Source organism: Ochlerotatus camptorhynchus, unplaced genomic scaffold (assembly GCF_037179485.1).
Source record: "Ochlerotatus camptorhynchus isolate MF236.1 unplaced genomic scaffold, CSIRO-AGI_Acam_v1.1 ptg000646l, whole genome shotgun sequence".
NCBI classification, from domain to species: domain Eukaryota; kingdom Metazoa; phylum Arthropoda; class Insecta; order Diptera; family Culicidae; genus Ochlerotatus; species Ochlerotatus camptorhynchus.
Genome location: NW_027041125.1, coordinates 348,967 through 370,372, shown reverse-complemented (window position 1 = coordinate 370,372; position 21,406 = coordinate 348,967). Strand labels below are relative to the sequence as shown.

Below are 21,406 nucleotides of genomic sequence, written 5' to 3'. Positions count from 1 at the left end.
TTTAAACATGAGCAGTTCCTACGGGTTTTACGTTTCTCACGATTTTAGGCACCAAGAATAAGACAAACAAACTCGTTTTTTTTTCTCACACCAATCTTTGATTACTTTTTAATCTAAGAGATGAACTAGCCTATGGCTAAAAATCTCTCAAATAAAGGATAAAAAAAAAGATTACTTTTTAAATAATTGGGAATGTTAAAACAATTATAATTTTTCAAATAGTTCAAGGGATTATGGAAAAATGAATAATTTAGTACCGCAAGATGAGGTGATATTGGGCCAAAACTGAAAACAAAATTTGAAGCAGATATTTTGAATATACGAAAAATGAGGACTATAATATGTTTTTTGAACTTCTTGAGTAAAGTTCAGATAACATTAACCATTGTTTTTATTTAAAAAGTGCTGTAAAGTTAAGTGAAATAAATAGTAGCAAAAACAAAAGCTTGAACATAATTTTATGTGGTTAAATGAGGGTTACATGCGTTCTTTAGCCATACATACGAAGTACATTGTAATCATAACCAAGTACTCCTAATAGTCACTCCTCATAAGATTTTACGTTGGTCTATTTTATTATTTTATTTCAGTAAAATGGCCATTCTGCCGTTTCCATAACAGCCGTAAATAATGCTTTGATGAATATATTCGCATGCTTAAAATTGTTGTTCTTGTTAAAATGTGGATGTTTTACGACAGGAAACGATTTTTTTTTTCCATGAAGAACCGTCTGCAGTTTTAATTTTTCGGATTTCAATTCAAATTTCCAAGATCTCAAAAATATTTCAGAGTGTGTATTTACAAGATATTCATTCTATAATAAATTTGAATTATTATAATAAATTGAGTCCATGAGTAGTCAAATAAAAAAAAAGCTAAGCATTTCAGCACATACAATTTCATGACCGGTTTAAGTCGACTTAACTTCAAACCTAGATATCAAGAAACATTGAAAACATGTCTCGTTATTCCAACGACAATCTATTAACCATCACATCTCAGACACAGGCTATGTATGACCCACCAGTGTTGACGTGAGTATGAATAGATGTCTCCTGCTGGGTTTTTTTTTTTTTTTTTTTTTTTTTTAACTCTTTATTTGTTCCAAATTCAAAATAAATTACATTTCATTTTAACCTAGGTGCTCCAGTTACTGCAGTAACGTACCAGCCTTAATTGTTATGATATATATCTAAGTGTTTTTACATTGTTCATGTCTTGGCAATTCAGTATTTTAAACAGGTTTTTTAACCTGCATGTCAGTATAACAATTGATATCTTAAAACTAAAAACTAAAACTAAATCTTATCTAAGCATAAAGGGAATTAATCGTTGCAATTGAGGATTGCAACGATTTTTGCCTGAAATTATTAATTATTTTGTTGGACATTTGTGCTAAAGTCTCAACATTCGAAATTCTATGTACTTCGGTTGTACTGTACCAGGGAGGCAACTTCAAAATCATTTTCAGAATTTTGTTCTGAATCCTTTGAAGTGCTTTTTTCCTGGTAGTGCAGCAACTAGACCATATTGGCACAGCGTAAAGCATGGCCGGTCTAAAAACTTGTTTAAATATTAGAAGTTTATTCGTCAGACAAAGTTTGGATTTCCTGTTTATAAAAGGATACAAACATTTAATATATTTGTTACATTTGGCTTGAATGCCTTCAATGTGATCTTTAAAAGTTAATTTTTGGTCAAGTATTAATCCAAGATATTTCACTTGGTTTGACCAGGAAATTGGAACTCCGTTCATAGTGACTATGTGACTACTACTAGGTTTCAAAAACGAAGCTCTAGGCTTATGTGGAAATATTATAAGTTGAGTTTTGGAAGCGTTGGGAGAAATCTTCCATTTTTGTAAATAAGAAGAGAAAATATCTAAACTTTTCTGAAGTCTGCTGCAAATAACACGAAGACTTCTTCCTTTAGCGGAAATGCCTGTGTCATCAGCGAACAAAGATTTGTGGCAACCCTGAGGCAAATTAGGGAGGTCCGAAGTGAAAATGTTATACAATATAGGCCCAAGAATGCTACCCTGAGGAACTCCTGCCCTAACAGGTAGTCGATTAGATTTGGAATTTTGATAATTTACTTGAAGAGTTCTGTCAGTTAAATAATTTTGAACTAATTTCATAATATAAAGTGGAAAATTAAACTTTTTCAATTTAGCAATCAAACCTTCATGCCAAACACTGTCGAATGCTTTTTCTATGTCTAGAAGAGCAACTCCAGTTGAGTGGCCTTCAGATTTGTTTGAACGAATTAAATTGTTAACTCTTAAGAGTTGATGAGTAGTTGAATGCCCATGGCGAAATCCAAACTGCTCATCTGCAAAAATTGAGTTCGTATTGATGTGAAGCATCATTCTATTCAAAATTATCTTTTCAAAAAGTTTACTTATTGAAGAAAGCAAACTTATTGGACGGTAGCTAGAAGCTTCAGCTGGATTTTTATCCGGCTTCAAAATTGGAACAACTTTTGCATTTTTCCATTTATCAGGAAAGTATGCCAAATGGAAACATCTGTTAAATAATTTTACCAAGAAAGACAAGGTACTCTCTGGGAGTTTTTTGATGAGGATATAGAAAATTCCATCATCACCTGGAGCTTTCATATTTTGAAAATTTTTAGTTATAGACCTTACTTCGTCCAAATCAGTCCCCCAGGAATCATCAAAAATATTTTCCCGAGAGAAAATATTCAGAAAATCCCGAGCAACCTGATTCTCAATAGGACTAGTAAGACCCAAACTGAAATTATGGGAACTCTCGAATTGCTTAGCAAGTTTCTGAGCTTTTTCCAAATTTGTGATCAAAATTTTACCACCTTCTTTAAGCGCTGGAATAGGCTTTTGAGGTTTTTTCAAAATTTTTGTGAGTTTCCAAAAGGGTTTGGAACTCGGGTCTAATTTAGAAATATTATTTTCAAAAGTTTTGTTCCTCAGGGCAGAGAATCGCTTTTTAATTTGTTTTTGCAAATCCCGCCAGATAACTTTCATGGCAGGATCGCGTGTTCTTTGATATTGTCTCCTACGGACATTTTTAAGACGGATCAAGAGCTGAAGATCATCGTCTATTATAATTGAATCGAATTTAACCTCGCATTTTGGTACTGAGGCAGCTCTTGCTTCAACTATAGAAGTAGTCAGAGATTCAAGAGCATAATTAATTTCATCTTTGGTTTGCAAAGGAATGTTTGGATCGAAGTTATATTCCATAAATGTTCGATACTGCTCCCAATCAGCTCTATGGTAATTGAAAGTAGAGCTGTTGGGATTACAAATTATTTCTTGGGATATTTCAAAAGTTACTGGAAGGTGATCAGAACCGAAGTCAGCATGGGTAACCAATTGGCTACAAAGTTGACATGAATCAGTTAAGACCAAATCAATAGTGGAGGGATTTCTTGCAGAAGAAAAGCATGTTGGGCTGTTTGGATATTGAATAGTGTAATAACCTGCAGAACAATCATCAAACAGAATATTACCATTGGAATTGCTTTGAGCATTATTCCATGAGCGGTGTTTTGCATTAAAATCACCAATAATGAAGAATTTAGACCTATGACGGGTAAGTTTCTGGAGGTCACCCTTGAGAAAATTCTTTTGCTGGCCTACGCATTGGAATGGCAAATAGGCAGCTATAAACGTAAGTTGTCCAAATTTTGTTTCAACAGAAACCCCCAAAGTTTCAAAAACTTTGGTTTCAAATGAAGAAAGAATTTTATGTTTGATTCGTCTATGAATAATGATGGCAACGCCACCACAGGGTCCATCAAGACGATCATTTCTATAAATCAAGTAGTTTGCGTCCTTCTTAACCTTATGGGCAGGTTTAAGGAACGTTTCAGTTATAACGGCAATATGCACGTTATGAACTCTTAAAAAGTTAAATAGCTCGTCTTCATTATCTTTAAGAGATCGAGCATTCCAATTTACAATATTTAATGCTTTAAAATCCATTACTGAATTTTAAAGTCATGACAATATTATTTGCAAATTTTACTCCAGTTTGAATAGCATCAAACATGGAGTTAGATTTAAGCATATCAGAAATCATGTCAATTAATGAATTCTGTAAAAATTCCATTTTGGGGGCAGTAATGCTTCCTAAGTCAAAATTGTCAAAATTTCCATTAGAACGTTGGTTAGTATTTTGATTTCTACCCGCTGCAATAGCAGCATAGGTAGCTCCATTAACTCGCTGAACATTGTTAGCAGCGAGGGGAGTAGGTACAGATGAAACATTTGAAGCAGGGGAGGTATTTGTACCTACGGGTACGAATGTAGAATTTGTTCCTCGCTGACCGTTGTTAACAGCAGAGGAATTTGTACCTGGTCGGAAACGTGGAGCGTTTCCTACCTGACGGTTAGAACGAGATTGTAGGATCGCTTTGCGAGTCTTACATTCCCAAAAATTGGATTTGTGGTTTTCACCACAATTTGAACATTTAAATTTCTTAGGATCTTCCTTCACAGGACAGTCGTCCTTTGCGTGAGAGGAATCACCACAATTCATGCATTTAGCTGGCATGTAGCAATTTTTAGTTCCGTGACCCCATCCCTGGCACTTACGGCACTGGGTGAGGTTTTGGAAATTTCCTCCAGTCTTCCTGAAGTGTTCCCACTTCACTCGGACATGGAGCATAAGGCTAGCTTTTTCTAAGGCCTTAAGGTTGTTTAGTTCACTAGACTTGAAGTGAACTAAATAAAAATCATTAGAAATCCCGTTGCGCGAATCGCCAGGACGGGATTTCATTTTCATTTTGATTACTTGGAGTGGCACAACTCCAAGTAATTTTGCCAGTTCATCTTTGATCTGATCCAGGGATTCACCACTGGGCAGTCCTTTCATGACAACCTTGAACACACGTTCAGTTTTGGTGTCGTAAGTAAAAAAATTGTGCTTCTTCTCAGTAAGATACTTGAGAAGACATTTAAATCCGTCCAAGGTTTCAGCCAATACACGGCATTCACCCCGACGTCCAATTTGTAGTGAAAACTTAACTTTCACGAAATTCAAAAGTTCCATGCGAAGAGCATGGAAATCGGTAGTGGTTATCACAATAGGGGGAATCTTTTCCTTCTTGGCATTAAGCCGGGAAAGTTTACTAGAATTTTTCTTGGATGATGGATCATTCTCATCATCCGTGAGCAAATCAAATTGATTACTCAAATTAATTTCATCAGAAGGGGGGTCAAGAGTTTGCCCCTTTCTTTTGCGTTTAGGCGCCATGGCGGCAGTAAATTTTTATCCAAATCGACTTCCAAGCAGATTACTATAAGAATCTGAAGGATCGAAGAGGAATTTTCCAAATCGATATCCAAGAAGGATTACCTCGGGTAGGGTCCAAACAAGGATCGAAGAGGAATAAGAGTTGAACAAGGTAGAAAATTTTTACAGGTTGAGCACTGAAAAGTGCTGTTAAAATTTGTTGTAGCTTTAGGTAGTAGTAACACTTCCTTCAGCAAAAAGCAAATAGATCCGCACGGCCAGAGAGCACGATGCGGACTGAGTCTCCTGCTGGGTGAATATCCGATTTCCTCCACGACGGAAAAGTATGTCCGCAGAAAATCAGCGTCTGCAGCAGGAGCCACTACATCGATCCGTTTGAAGCGAATCCATCTTTTCGTTAGTCTCGTCGGGACTCAATCCAGTTTCTATTTCTATTTTCACTCCAATTTTCAGCTAGGTATAGGTATGTCCAAACCAAACATACAACGTTCACTTTCCTCTTGACCATCATCGGAGAGAGGAAATAAATTGAAAATATTCAACACGACTTGTCCAAAGGTAGCGAAAAATGCGGCGTGTCTTGAATTTATTTTTAGGTGAAAATAAAAAAAAATAAAACGTCCACCACGTTTGGACATTTGCCATCTATGTACGTAGGTATCAGCGATACGGACGAGTGCATAAACACACGTTGTCGTCAAACATGCCGGGTTTTTTTTTTCCTAAGAAATTTCCACTTCGATCTGCCTTATTTGGGTCACCTCGATAAAACCACAATTGGTGATTACAGTCATTAAAATGTTCCTAACAAGCAAAAACAAAACTTTAGAACTAATAGTCCTCTGGAGAGATGAAAGCAAAATACAATTCCTTTCTCCTTCCGAAGAATGCGGTAGGACTTAAAATTCCACAAAAGCGAAACGGCAATGGAAAACGATTTATTACGATATCCTGTGCAGAATCCGCGTCCTTGAGGCGTTTGAAATGCTTCCTATTGTCTTCGGTCCGTTTGCCCTCGTTTGGTACGAGAACTTGTTCTTTTACATAAGTAAACAACCATCATCGTCGGCATCGTTGGAGGGGGTAAAGACGGCCACTTCACTACATATATAGATATGTAGGATTTGCTGCTGCTGCTGCTGCTGCTCGCTCAACTCTGCAGCGCTCTGAGACGCAGTTTGTGCTCCTTTCTGTCATGACGGTGGTTTTTTGTGTGCCAAAAAGCAGACGATGACGATGATAATTATCGAGACAAAAAAATACATATTCGAAAGGAACCTTATGCTAACGATAGAAACAGTGGCAGTGAGGTCAAACTTAAACATGATTCACCGATGGGTGAAATTCAGTTGACACAAATCCGGAGAGATTTGAGATTTGAGCGTAATTGTATTTGTAAACAAACACGTCAATCGGGGATTTCAAACAGAATCTATAAAATCGGGGCAAGGCGACAGAAATTTTCGGAGGAAGTTGGAAGAGACTTCCAGGAAAAGACGAAAAAGGATTTGACGTTAAGCATCTCCAACTGCACACTTAAAAAATAATATTTTACACATGACGTAAATCATGAAAGGCGAACAAACTTATCAATGCAATATTAAGTGTACCGAAACCGAAACATACGCAACTCGACGAAAATTACGTTTGATTGAATTGATTTTCTCGTCTCTTCTAACTTTCTCTTATGTCATAAGGGTCGCTTGCATGTGTCGGTCTCAGGGCACCGAAATTTACATTACTTTTTCGTACACACTAAGAAATACCTAATCTTACACGTGACGGAATCCATCTTTGACATAAAGGATGGGACGTAAACAAACATGTCATGTAAAATTAATTGCTTCGAGACTGAAAAGTTTGAAAGTACGTTTGATTGAGCTGAATTTCACGTCTATTATGATTCAATTTTATGTAAAAATTGATGCTCGTATATGTCAGTCTCAGAGCACCTAAATTTATATAATTTTTTTAAGTGTGTATACCTCAACGTGCATAATTTTGAAATCTGCATCATCAAGCCTTTTTTCCAAGATGGTGGGTTTTAGAGGCTTACAAGTTTGATGAAGTTTTATAAGAAGAGAGTTAAAAGTTTATATTTTTGTATTAAATCTATAAATTTTTAGGTAGCTTAGCCAACCTCCCAGAATTCAATGAAACTTCGCCCACAGTGACACCTACCGACTTTTCTTCGCCCACAGTGACACTTGAACGAGACCTCGAAAATCATGTAAATTGGCATCACTTTTCCAAACAAAGGCATCTTCATCCCTCATCTAAAACTACCAGCCTCCAAATACATAAGGATATCGATTGTCGAAAAACAGTGCAAAAAGGTCAACTTTCTGCCAAAGCAGATCCGAGTCTTGTTTTTGAGTCCTTTCGCATGCGAACAGCGTCTTCACCGCAACTGTCGTCGTAGATAACCACCATCGTGTATGTGTGTGTGTGTATGTGTGTTTCTTTTCACCTCGGCTACCGAAATTGAGACCATCATCGTCAATGTCGTCTTACCCACCTTCCTATCTTATGCTGCTTCTCAGCAAATTCGGTTATTCTCCCGGTGCCCTTATGTATGAATGTGTATGTAGGTATTGGGGACGGCTGTGCAGTATACTACACCCCCGACCGACGATGGGTGGAATGAGTAAGGAAAGTTATGGACAAAAGCTCTCAAGGACAAACAAGACATCGTCGCGTTCGTCTGCCTCCCCATTCCACTCAGCACGGGATCAGCTTTAAAGAAACGAATTGTCAAAAGGAATGGAAAGCAGTCCGTCGGTCGTTCGTAGCAGCAGGGTTTCCCAGCACTGCTCAGATGGGTTTAATGGATATCTATGACCCACTTATTTCGGATACTAAAATCTGCTCCCGACGGCTTCTTGCAGCGATGAGTGCCAAATTATGTAAAACGCGAAGGATCAAATTTGTGGTGCAATAAAGAAGCTGAAATGTCGTGATTTACTGTGGAATGGAATCCTCGAGTTTAGTGTTTCATGCGAAGTTGTGCTTTTTCTGTATTGCAGAATGTGAAAGAATACGCGTGCAGCTGGTTTGATCGATATTTGGTGAACTTTTAAGAAGAAGGGGGAGCTCAACAAGTGATCGAAGATTAATTTAAAAAAAAAGTTGTTTAAAGCGAGTCGCTGAAAATTAGTGCGAAGGAAACAGAAGCAGATACTCGTTGCCACTTTGGACACGAACTCATTTCGGATCGAAACGTGACAGGTAAGCCCCTGCCTTCTAGGAAAGTATTTAATCCTATTTGTTTTCCATTAATGACACGCAGTCTTAACCTTCCACCGTTCCATGTGATAGGAAAGTTTTCAAATTATATCAAGCCTTCCAGTTAATTTTTTCGCTTTCTCAGTTTTTGTCGCTTATCCAGTCAAGAAAATGCCAATCCATAACTTATTCATTCCTCAACGGATTGTGTACCCACTTCTGGGAATGACGTGAAGATGAAAAGGACTGACGTTTTTGGCACGTTTTTGCCTCCCCCATCCACCATTATAGGCTTTGAACAAACAATGTAGAAGAGTTAGACGATCCTGAACAATGCAAACAATGGATTGCTGAGATGCCCCTAGCCCCTAGCCCCTAACGTCAGAACAGGACTAACGCGGCAGATGTTCTCCTAAATGGACACCTTCTTCGGAAAGCAACTTGAAACAGGCTCTCGAGAGTTGTGTTATTCCTCCGATTCTTTCTCCCTCCGTAGTCACGAGAACGATATATTGATATCATGACCAAGCGCCTCCTCTTTGTGAAGACTCAAGTTGATTGTAATAGAAAATGCAGAAAACAACAACTCAAAGAACGTTCACTATAACCCACCAAACACGCAGCAACTCGATTCGGGTCAAGTTACGATGAAACGCAAAAGAAGGCTGTCGACAACATAATTTAGTGGAGTAAAGAGGCGTGAACATTCGATTAGCCTTCAACAGTAATGCTTTACAAACAGATCAATTAGGATAACGCGTTTCCGTGAAGGAAGCGTTCCTTAAGCACGTAGTAATTTGAACAAACATATTACAAAAACAGCTCTCACGGTATTGGGTCTATGTTCTAGATCTCAGATAGCTCGGGCTATAAGTCATGGCCCACTTAGTAATGGAACAATATCATTTTAATCTATTTCGGATTTGAATTAACGGATTTGAAAACGGTTTTAATCCAACTTCATACTATTTCTCATATTTTAAGAAAAAATGCGAAACGAATTATTCGGCGCGGTTTCTAAGGAATTCGTAAACTTTTCCATCAAGCTGCACACAACGTCCACTGTATTGGCGATTTTATGAGCTGCCGTTTTGATGACAGTACCTTTTACCTTCAGTTTCCTCTTCATAATTTCCCAGTAGTTTTCAATGGGCCTGAACTTGGGACAATTGGGCGGATTGAGGATTTCCGGAACAAACGGACTCCGTTGTTGTACTTCCGGGCTGTAGTGACGCAAGATCCGGCGAAAATGTCACCGGACTATCATGTGACTGGATTAAGGGCAGAATTCACTTCGGGAGACATTCGGTTTCGTAAACCTCCGAGTTCATCATTTTCTCAGTGACGAAAACCTTTGTGTTCTGGCTGCAGCTGCAAATTCCCTGCCAGATTATATATTTGCGTGCGAATTTATCCGCAAAAACGAACTTGAATCTGTCAGGGACACTTTCTCGAGCCTTCGCCTTCGAAAATTTTGGTCCTGGAAGCTGTCTGAAGTCGACCTTTACATAGGTTTCATCATAGGGTTCAAGTATGCACCCACCGGACTTGGTCTTCAGGTTGTCATACAGCTTTCGAGCACGGGTTCTAGCTACGGTATTCTGCTCGATTGATCGATGTGGATGCCTACTGACGCGGTATGCCTGTAAGTCTTCGCGGTAGGGAATTCATTACATTGTACTACGAGCAGCATCATATTTTTTCCTCAAATCGCGATCGGATTTACCTGGGTTGGTTCTGATGGACCTCACGACCTTTCCATGGAGCTGACGGTTGGCAATTCACCTCCGGCGTTTACTTTGAGGCTTCCGATTCGTCGTCAAGGTTTCCCTATACGTTTTGAGCAAGCGCCATATGGTGTTTCTAGGAAAATTCAACACTTAAGCCAGCTTAGACGCGGACCACGATGCATTTTCCAGGTGAATGTGCTCGATTTTTTTCCTACGCTCCTCTTGCATGGTGACTGTTGCCAAAACAAGAGCGTTTCAAGAACTGAAAAAATACACTGTTATTGTTATTATTGTTGTCAACAAATAAACGCCAAAAGCTTCCAAAAACGTCCTCTAGAAGCGCTGTATTCAGCACGGAAAACAAGATCGACAGAAAACAAATCAAAGGAAAAAAATAGGAGCGCTGTAGAGTTTGTTCCATTACAAAGTGGGCCATGGTTTATATATTTAAGATTGTTTTCCCAAAAATTCAAGATGATCCGATAAAAATTGACGAAGCTATGCGACATTGAATAGTTCCATGTCCATGATACCGGGAACATATCTTAAAACTTTAACGTCTTTTGAAAAAGGCCTTCTCCTGGGAGCGGCGGCTTGGGGAACAATTACTTCCAGGAAACATATAATTTAATGATTTTCGAAGACGAATATAAGAACAATAAATGGAATATATTGCTTACTTTCCGAGGAAAATAAATCTCAAAATTTCTCATATTTTGGCTACGAAGGTAGGCTTGACGACCCTCGTTGTGACATCCTTATTTCCGGAACCACTTCGAAACATTAAGTGCACAAATATAGATTTTTACGACATGTACAACATTCAAGTTGTTGGGGGCGACCCCGGCGTATTGGTTAACATCCATACCTCTCACGCCAAAGTCACGAGTTCAAATCTCATCCCCGGACAAGTCACGAATGACCCAAAAGTGTTAAAGTGACTATAATAATAAAAAAATAAAAAATAAAAAATTGTTACTCTACGTTTGCTGCACTGCAGCATACATGAAGTAGCAGTTTCAGGTGAAATTGGGCACTGATTTCCGAGATTTGTGTATTTGAAAATTTGAAGTGGAAGTATATGTATACATTGTATAGCCTACGTAAAGGGCGAACACGAAACATTCAACAGGGCATAACTTTTTTACCATTGGGTAAAAATCAACCAAAGTTTGCACACTTTCTCATTGATGTGTATTGTGTACATGCTGTCTAACTCGAAGTCGTGTTTTTCGATTCAACGAAAATGGAGGTGAACCAACGCGAGTTGAGACAACAAATTCCTTCCAAACACCTGGAATTTCCTGACCTGTCGCACCGGCAGTTGGGAAAAATGTTGAACATTCACCATTCAACCGTCTCCAGAGTGTTGAAGCGGTTCCAGGAGCGGTTGACGTTGGACCACGGAAAAGGAGCTGGAAGAAAACCGGGACCGGAGAACAAAAAGACGGAGGGAAAGGTGAAGCGGATGATTAAAGCAAATCCCAACGTCTCAAGCCGTGGTTTGGCTAAAAAGATCGGCATGTCGCAGAGCTACGTCCAGAATGCAAAGAAGAGAGCTGGACTACATACATACAAGGTACAGAACTTCCCAAACCGCGATGAGCGGCAACAATCGACGGCTGAAACTCGGGCACGGAAGCTCTACGAGAAGATGCTGACAAAATATGGCTGCTGTGTGATGGACGACGAAACGTATATAAAAGCCGATTTTAAGCAAATTCCGGGGTTGGAGTTTTTCACCGGCAAGAGCAAGTTCGATGTGGACGACAAATTTAAGAAGAAGAAAATGTCGAAGTTTGCCTCCAAATATCTCATTTGGCAGGCCATCTGCTCTTGCGGACTGAGGAGTGAGCCTTTCGTGACAAAGGGCACAGTAAATGGCGAGATCTACAAATCTGAGTGCCTCGAGAAGCGCCTTTTGCCGTTCTTGCAGCAGCACGACGAAGCTCCGCTATTTTGGCCAGATTTGGCATCATGCCACTATTCTAAAAGTGTCCTGGAGTGGTATGAGGCCAATTCTGTCCATTTTGTTCCAAAGGACATGAATCCACCAAACTGTCCGGAGCTGCGCCCGGTGGAGCAGTACTGGGCAATAATGAAGCGGGAACTTCGGAAGAGCAAGAAGACAGTCAAAGGCGAGAAGGACATGTTAAGAAAATTGAAAAAAAGCTGAGAAACTGGTACCGGATGACACTGTAAAGACTTTGATGGAGGGCATCAAGCGAAAATGCGTTCAATTTTACACTCAAGGCTCCATCGATTAACTTTTCTTTTGATTGTTGAAGTAAATATATGTATAAAACTACCCTAAAATTTTGGTTTGATTCTAAACATTATAAGAAAATTGGCATGACATTTTCGGTGTCGCAATAATTTCGTGTTCGCCCTTTAGCGGCCTTTTTTTTGGACTCTACAAGGAATCACCTTAAGAAGCTTCTTTTAGAAGCTTATTCTAGATGCTTTCCAATTACTCTGCTCCTCTGATGGTTCACGGGAAGTATAGTAAATTTAATTGGGTAAGCAGTAAAGGAGCAATTTCCCAAGGTTTAAGGATTAAAATCAGTGTGTGACATGACAAATATATGTCTAATTAATGGATAGTACCTATATTTTAAGAGCGCAAACTTGTTTTTCTATGGATCAATTTCGTTAGTTTATGGTTCATTGTAGAACGTTTTATGGACCATTTGCAATATGTTTATTCAATTTCAATGTTAATTCTTTAAACATTTAGTGGTAAATTTTTACAATGGTGTTGCTAATTTTTACATTTTATACGAATCATATTGGTAAAGGGCGGACTCTTCTAACCATTCATTGGGGCCTCTTCCTGTTGGATGGAGATTCTTGTTGCAGATTCTTAACTGTCCCAAGGAAAATATAGGCGAATTGCCTAAAAATCCATCCATTCGTGTTTGGCCCGTTATACAGCGAATTGCTGATGACAATCAGAGGTTGTTCAGCTTGATTAAGTTCAACAGTGAGGATTCCCACACAGATCGGAGAGTGGTTCAAAATATCGACTTGGCTCCACCAAACGTAATGACTTCAAAATCAGGCCCTGGTAATCCTCCCAGAAATTGAGGTCATTTGGATGCATACTCATACTGCAGTGGCCCTTTGAATGGTTTATTAATTTATTTGATAAGGCTCAACCGAATTAACTTTACAGAGCCGAGGATTCTTGGTCACTATACAATACATCTTAAAACTATAGTCAAAAGGTACAACATAATAAACACTTTATCTTCCGCTATCCAAAAAGCCTCCTCCATCAGAACTGGAGCCGCTTCCAGTGGTTTCATTGTATGGCAAATTGTTGTACGCCAACGAGGGTCAGAGCGCGTCCATTGCAGCAATGGACGCAAAACGTGGTCAGCACTCACACACTCATCACGAAACGGTTGCTTTCCAAAGTCGACGACGCATCGACCGAAAGAACTGCTGATGAAGAACAATGAGGAGGACCACACAATGGTTGCTGCCGAGAAAACAGACGATCGCGTAGCACACATCGAGAGTGGCCTGCTTTTGTCGACAGCCGAGTGAACACTGCAGTGGCCCTTTGAAGTTTGGGAATTACAATGGAAAAGTGAACTTTTTGTTATCATCATTCTAGCCGTTCGCTGTAATGATCTGCGTAAAAGTTTGCTATCTATTTTAATGTGAAATTTTCTCAGCTGCAACTTTGTCGTAAACCGCATTTAAATTGAGCTTCAGCATAATAAGTTATTAACTAACTAGGATGATATTTTCTGACGTGCTCCACAAGCTGCTCAGTAGGCAACATTGCACAATGGTCCAGGAATGCAATCTAGCGGAACGAAATTATTAACTCGAAAACGCTTCTTTTTAGTGATTCTTGATTCTTTGTCTTGGACAATGTTTTTTTTTTAATGAAAGCCGCCATCTTCTGGTCACAAGATAATTTAATTGAGCTTGTACTAAACAACTATGTATCTTTTCAATAATTCAATCTGGAGAGTTGGTGTTCACTGTTTTTTAGTAGTCAAAAATATAAAACTCTTACCTAGAAGCGAAGAAAACAAATCAAGAAGACTTGCAACTTTTCCATTTTCTCATACGAACGCTATGAGACAGGTACAATCGCGTCATCTGCCGCTCAAAGGTAAATGATTCGAACGAATTTGATAGCAAAGATTACATAAAGGGTGATACGGTCAAAATTTGGTCAAGGGAAAACGCGTGTAAATCGGTGAAATCGTTTATTTAAAAAATCAAATTAAATTTCTTTTTCAAGTTCAATTAGTACAAAATTCAGGAAAAATATTCAGTTAGGCTTCCGCTTTTCCAAATCCGAATTGCCGGGCCTTAAGCTTGACCCCTGCCATCAGATTTTGTACAGCCACCTTGTCCACCTTCTTCGCCGCAGAAAGCCAGTTTGCCTTGAACTGCTGCTCGCCCTTAGCAGTTTTTTTGGTCTTCTTTAGGTTCCGCTTGACAATAGCCCAGTATTTCTCAATTGGGCGGAGCTGTGGCGTGTTGGGTGGCAGCAGACGTTTATTCAAACACTCTTTCACGTAAATTTCTTGGTTGACAGTCCCGGAAGCTATGAAAATGCTGCTTTTCAAGCCACAGGTACAGATGGCTTGCCAAACCAGATATTTCTTTGCGAACTTTGACAGTTTCATGTGCTTGAAAACATCTGCTACCTTTCCCCTTCCTTTTGTCGTATAAAACTCCTGTCCCGGAAGCTGCTTGTAGTCGGCTTTGACGTAGGTTTCGTCGTCCATTACCACGCAGTCAAACTTCGTCAGCATCGTCGTGTACAGCCTCCGGGATCGCGCTTTGGCCGTCGTATTTTGTTTATCATCGCGATTTGGAGTCACTACCTTCTTGTAAGTCGATAGTCCGGCTCGTTTTTTGGCTCGATGCACGGTTGTAGACGATACACCCAGCTTATTTGCGGCATCTCGGAGAGAGAGGTTAGGATTTCGCTTGAAACTACCGGCAACTCTCTTTGTCGTCTCAGCGGCTTCCGGTTTTCGATTTCCCACCGATCCAGACTTCCTGGCTGTCGACAAACGTTCCCCAAACACTTTAATTACATTTGTAACGGTTGATTTGGCAACTTTTAGCGATTTTGCCAACTTTGCGTGCGAGTAGCTCGGATTTTCGCGATGCGCGAGCAAAATTTTGATACGCTGCTCTTCTTGCTTGGACGGCATTTTGAAGAGTGAAGAGTGAATTCCAAAATCAAAATAGGAGCAACATTCTACACACACACACCTTCAAAATGAGGGGTGTTCAGGTTTTTTAAATGCAAAATTGAAAGAAATACGTCAAGTTGATATTGACCAAATTTTGACCGTATCACCCTTTACTCAGAAGAAGGGTTTGTCTGTTTGCTCATTTTTCTATGCGTTGCTTCCACCTTCACTCAAGCGCAGCGTCATTGTATTTGTTGCTTGGATTCTGGCAAAGTTGCCAGTCTTCTTGATTTGTTGCCTTAGCTAGACTCAAAATCGCAGCAGCCTTGCATTTCAAGCTATTGATTTTTTCGTTAAAATAAAACAAACGGTTATATACACTATGTTTTTATCATGAAAATAGTAGTTTTTTTGCATAGTACTTCAACAAAACTTGAAACTTTTTCGAAGATAACACCATAGTTTGACGCTTCATTTAAAATATATTGAACAAGTGTAAATATCAACGTAATCGCAAAAATCACACCCCTTTTAATTTGTGTGTGAATTAGAAAATAGCGCTGAAGAGAACGCATTAGGTTTGACAATGCATTATAATTGTATGGTTTAGTGAGATACATAAGGTCTGACAAGCGTTTTAAAAGATCCTCGCTGTTAACCTTTGATTCTCCAAACTTTTAACTCTGAAAATGTTAAATTGCTCTCATTTCGTCATTTTTCGATCAATATCAAATCGGTCAGGAATTGTAGCGGAGTAGCGTGTTTTTTTCCACATAACTTCTAAAATATAAATAAATTTGGTGTCAGAATAGTTTTTAAAAACCGTGCTGAACGGAAAAAAATTCATAGTAAGACCGACAACTTATCCAAAATTTTAAAAATTGAATTTTTGATCTATTGAATGCTGTTTTTTCAAAATAGGTTAAGAAATGACAAAATATAGGGGAAATGGATGTAATGTCGGCCCAAATGCCCCTAATTTGGGCCCATAAATAAATTCAGCAATCGACTAAATTTTCAATAGCGACCAAAAATATTCATTAGTACCGTCCCAATGACGCTTTCATCTAGATGAAATTGATAAATAGCAGATTTCTAGCAATGGGTCCAATCCTAGATCCATAGACCAACATTAAAGCCATTTCCCCTACTTTAACATTCAGGCGAAAAAGCTTGGGTGTGCAAAGGTTACACAGCCAACTCTCCCTAACTCGATATTTAAGGGATCATCGATTTAGGGAGAACATCGAGTTTTGGAGGTAGATTCTATAAATTTATTTGAGACGTGGTTGAAGTAGCCTGGATTTCCATCGAGTTAGAGAGTATATCTAGTTAAAGTGAGATCAAGTAAGAGAGGGTTGACTGTATACAAAAATTACATCAGTTCTAGAAAGAACTTGTATTTCACGAAATTAGTTATGGATTTAAAGCTCCAAGGAGTTCCGATCTAAAATTTCTACTGCATACATTTAACATAAAATGCTATTAGCACTCAAAATTCTAGGGTGGGATTTTGTGTGATCACGTAGATTAGATTTTTTAAAGATATCTAGAGTCACATTCGAAATTGGCCTATGTCCATAACGTAAACAAACCAGAAAATGAATTTTAAATTTTTCCGCCACTATTCAATTCATATTTAATAAAATTGTAGTATTTCAGACATTGATATGTATTGTTCGAATTAACAAAAGTAACTGTATCTCAGTATACAACATCCAAAATATGTGAAACCCTTTCAAAAATATATGAAAATCGATAACAATTTAATTTCATAAATTAATAAGCCTTTTTGTGAATCTTTCAATGGATAGGCCCTTTTTGTTAAGCTGTTGTGCTTATCATCAGAAATAGTACGCCCTTTGCTAAGCCTTTTCGCAGTGTCAAATAAATTCAAAACCAATCATCGGCCCTGCCTCAAGCAGTAGGGCATAGCTTTGGTTTGAAAATTTTCAATCATCGGCCCTTCTACGTCACTAGGCTTATCAATGAATTGAAATACATAAATGAATGGTTGACCGTTTTAGCTTGCGAGCCTATTAATGAATTGAAAAATTTCGTTGATCGGCCGTTTCGAAAATCGAGTTATTTTTAATGATTTTTTCTCGATTATGCGAGATTACACGATTAGTAGTTATCAGCCGGTGCTAAATTACGGTATCAAACCCCGATTTGTTTACGTTTTGGACATAGGCCCATTTCAAATGTTATTCGAGATATGTCTATTTAATGGATTTGGTACAATATCTTTAAAATTAAGCGTCAGAACATAGTTCTGGTTCAGAGATAAGATTCTGGTCAAAGTTTCAAGTTTTGAAGAATTACGTTTTAAAAAATATAAAAACTACTACTTTTCATGATGAAAAAAACCCATATTTCAGGGCAAATAACCGATTTTTGTACCTTTAAATCTAAAAAAAATCAGTATTCTGAAAACCAAGACCGCTGCGATTTTGACATCTTGGGCATATTATATGTTTGACTAATAATGAACTTTGTCAATGACACCAACTCTCCCAATTTAATTATTAAAAAACTACAAGGGACAGCCCTATGGGGTTGTACGCAATGGTGACGTAGGACTATATGGAATTATATAATAAATCTAATTTGTTAACTGCAGCAGGAATAGGAATTTGAGCGGGGTTCTCTCTGTCTATACACTTTAGTATGACACGCTTTACATAGATGGCCCACAGCGACTCACGAAGAACTACTGATTCCGATCAATAGCGGTGCGGCTTCTTCCTCCTTCTATGGATGCTCTTGTGGCCCATGTGGGCTGCAGCTCGCTGCTTGCAGGCAGCCTTTCGTTGTGTACTGGAGAACAATGTTCAGCGCCACGCGCCGAAAGCACTGCTGCTGCTGCTGATGCCGACGATCGGACACCAGCACACACGATTATTGGAACTGAATCCGATCAGCGGTTGAGGCCAGCCTTGATAGCTAACTGCTTGCGGGGAGCCTTTCGTTGTGTACTGGAGAACAACACCACCACTCACCACGTGGTGATTGAATAAACGTCGTTTGGTGAAACCAGATGGAAGTCAACTTTGAAATCTTTGTTAGGGAAATCGTTTTTCACAGGCAATCGGTGATAATTGTAATTATCATAGCAACAGTTGCATATTCGTGCAATTTTCAATAGTAGCATTTTGAAAAACGATAAAATCTTAAACTTACTTAAACAGATGCGAAGAAATATTTCTGATCGATTGGTGATAACATTATTGAAATTGGTCCAGGGGCAGCTGAGTTATTAACATTCAAAATCTTTCATAATTTTGTTACATGTTCCATTTTCGTTTTTCACAAAGTGTACCCACATATAGAAATCATAGACGAAAAAACATTGTCCAGATACACAATCACTTATATGACTAGTTTTGGAGTTATTGATTTCGTTCCGCTAGATTGCAGCAACCAATCATAAGTGTAAGATGCAGTTTTGCCCTGAAAGCAGTATATTAATCATGTCAGAAAGTTTCCGGCTTCGAAATCAATTAATAGCTCATTTCCTGACCCTTTAAAGTTTATATGGGAATTACTATGGGAAAGGTGAACTTTATGTTCTCAACGTCCTAGAACTTCACCATTATAAATTATGGAAAGCTTGCTATTTGTTCTTATGTAAAAATTTATCAGCTACAACTTTGCTCAAGACCACTTTTTGGTTAGATTTCAAAGTAATTTTTTATTATCCTGAATTAATCCATCTATGTTGAGATGTGACCCTTCATACTAATAGAAATTCCGACGACAGTGCTCGTAGATGAAATCTCATGTGATTTAAGGTATCGCATGTTGAATTTTGACTCTAGGCAGAAACTGGCCACCTGCCCGGAATATGTCTAGATGTGGCCAGTGTGATCCTGAGCACACTAAATGGCTACCATGGAGCTGGTTTTGAATTCCCATCTCATTTGATTATGTGTCACATGATGGGTTGTAAGGTACAAATCGGTTTTGGTAGATTGAGTTTGGTAAAGAGAGATGAAAAAAACCGATTTGTACCTTCCTTAAAAGTTGTCCTAGCTCGCTTGTCTAATATCTATATACAATCTTCACACTGCCGTACTCTAACGGAACTATCAACTCTATGCTTTCATCTACTCCATCTATCGTATAAAAATTACCACTACAGTATGTTATTTGAAATTAGCATCTTCAACTATGTAAATCGTTGACTTCACGTAGAAGTAATACTAAAAACATATAGTCAAAAAAAATTAAGCAATTTTTCTTATAACAATAGCAAAGAAAACATAGGTCCGTGGTAAAATTTGTTTTTCCAGCAAAAAGCATTTTAAAACTAATTATTCCTAGTAGGGAAACAGGAAGTAAAATGAACTATTGAAATTATTTAAATTATATGAATGTAAAGTTATTAAAAGCTAAAATATACAATGGTTGAAAGACCTCTACGTTGAATTGATTGATATTTGAAATAATACGCTCGTAAAATCTTCAATAAATTGTTGATTTCACTCCACTTCCCCTAACATTCACATTTCAGCGAAGGGTAATAACAAAAATCATTCAGATCGAAAAGTTTGAGCATTCATGTTTCTCCTTTACTTTACTTAAATATTTGGTTATTATTAGTTAGGTAGGCTCCGATTCTACACGTTGTAGTTTAATTTTTATCGATGTGATCTTGACATTTTTTTCCTAGGGGATGAGTACTTAAGGGGGTTAGGTTTTGGATAAGTCTTTAGTGGAAATGACATTGATGAAGACTGCACATCATAGTAAGTATTTCTCATGGATACCAAAATTAAATTAAGTGGAATTAAATTAAAGATAACCTTTGTTTGCTGTTTTATTTAAGCATTCCGCTAACAACCCAATTTCATTCTTCATCAAGTTGCTGTTTTACCATGTAGTCATATTAACAAATAAAACGATTGACAAATCTTGAATGTGGATGGGCCTAAGACTAATGATGTTTTGTTCAGTAAGCAAAAACGGTCGCTCTAAGGTCACCGAGCCCCTCATGTCGCATCATACCGTAGCTCGAGTTGTAATCATTTAAACTTGACACCGTCGACGACGACAAATTTCGTAAAATACACTATAAACAAGCGATTTGACCATAAATCTCTTTAACATGAAATGACCTGGGACCGCGTTTTTCAGCTCAGTAAGCAAGCTACTGCAACCGATAATCTTTCAAATCCAAAAACTAAAAGCTACAGCACTTGGGCCTTCATTAAGTTCCAGTTTCACGTGACGTTCAATGTTTCGCTTTGCTCTTTACGCATTGTTCAGGCTATCATAACAAGCTATGACCGACGTGACGATTGTTTAGGTCCAGCTATTCAAATGAAATTACGTTCGAAAGCAGTCAATAATGTATCCCAAACGGGATCAAGCGTAGAAATGGTCTCTAGTTCTGTGGAGAAAAAAACATTATCTTCCAAACCGAAGAAATGTTGAAAGTTTGATTCAAATCGGAAATGGTCGTGCAAGATTTTGGGTTTTTTCTGGCAGATTTCAAGTGATCTTTTCGTTCTCATCGTTCTACCCTTTTTCATAATAATTATGGGTCAGCTTTCTAGATATTCTTATGTGAAATTGAATCAGCTACAACTATGTTGAAGATCACTTTTTGATTGATCTTCAGGATAGTTATTAATTGATTTCGATGCCGATAATTTTCTAATATGATTAACTAGTGCATTGAGGTCATTTTTGGCCTGGAATCACAATTTTTCCCTAATATATTAGGGAGGCTAATCAACTGCATTCAAGGCATCTTACACAATAGCATAGTATGCCCAATTGTCAACCCCAAGTACACCAATGATATCTGCCGAGGAGCATGTCAGAAGAATATCATTAATTAATTAATAACTATTTATCCTGTCGTTCCATTAAAATTAGATCTTCAGCAAACTTGTAGCTGGGAAATTTTTACATGCGTTCATAAAGCAAACTTTCCGTTTACCAGTATGGCAAAGGGCTAGGACGATGAGTATAAAAAGTTGACTTTCCCATAGTAATTCCCGCACATAAACTTCAAAAGGCAAGTGCAGTA

General features: G+C 38.2%; 1 protein-coding gene across 13 annotated transcripts in view; it reads left to right on the top strand.

Annotated features, from left to right (window-relative positions):
* Positions 1–21,406, top strand: part of LOC135714435 (sodium-dependent neutral amino acid transporter B(0)AT3) — a 128,737-nt gene that overhangs the window by 26,022 nt on the left and 81,309 nt on the right. For all 13 annotated transcript variants that reach the window (XR_010518823.1, XR_010518824.1, XR_010518827.1 and 10 more), the window contains exon 2: positions 8,264–8,465. The gene's annotated coding sequence lies outside the window, so the exon portion shown is untranslated. The remainder of the gene's footprint in view (positions 1–8,263; positions 8,466–21,406) is intronic.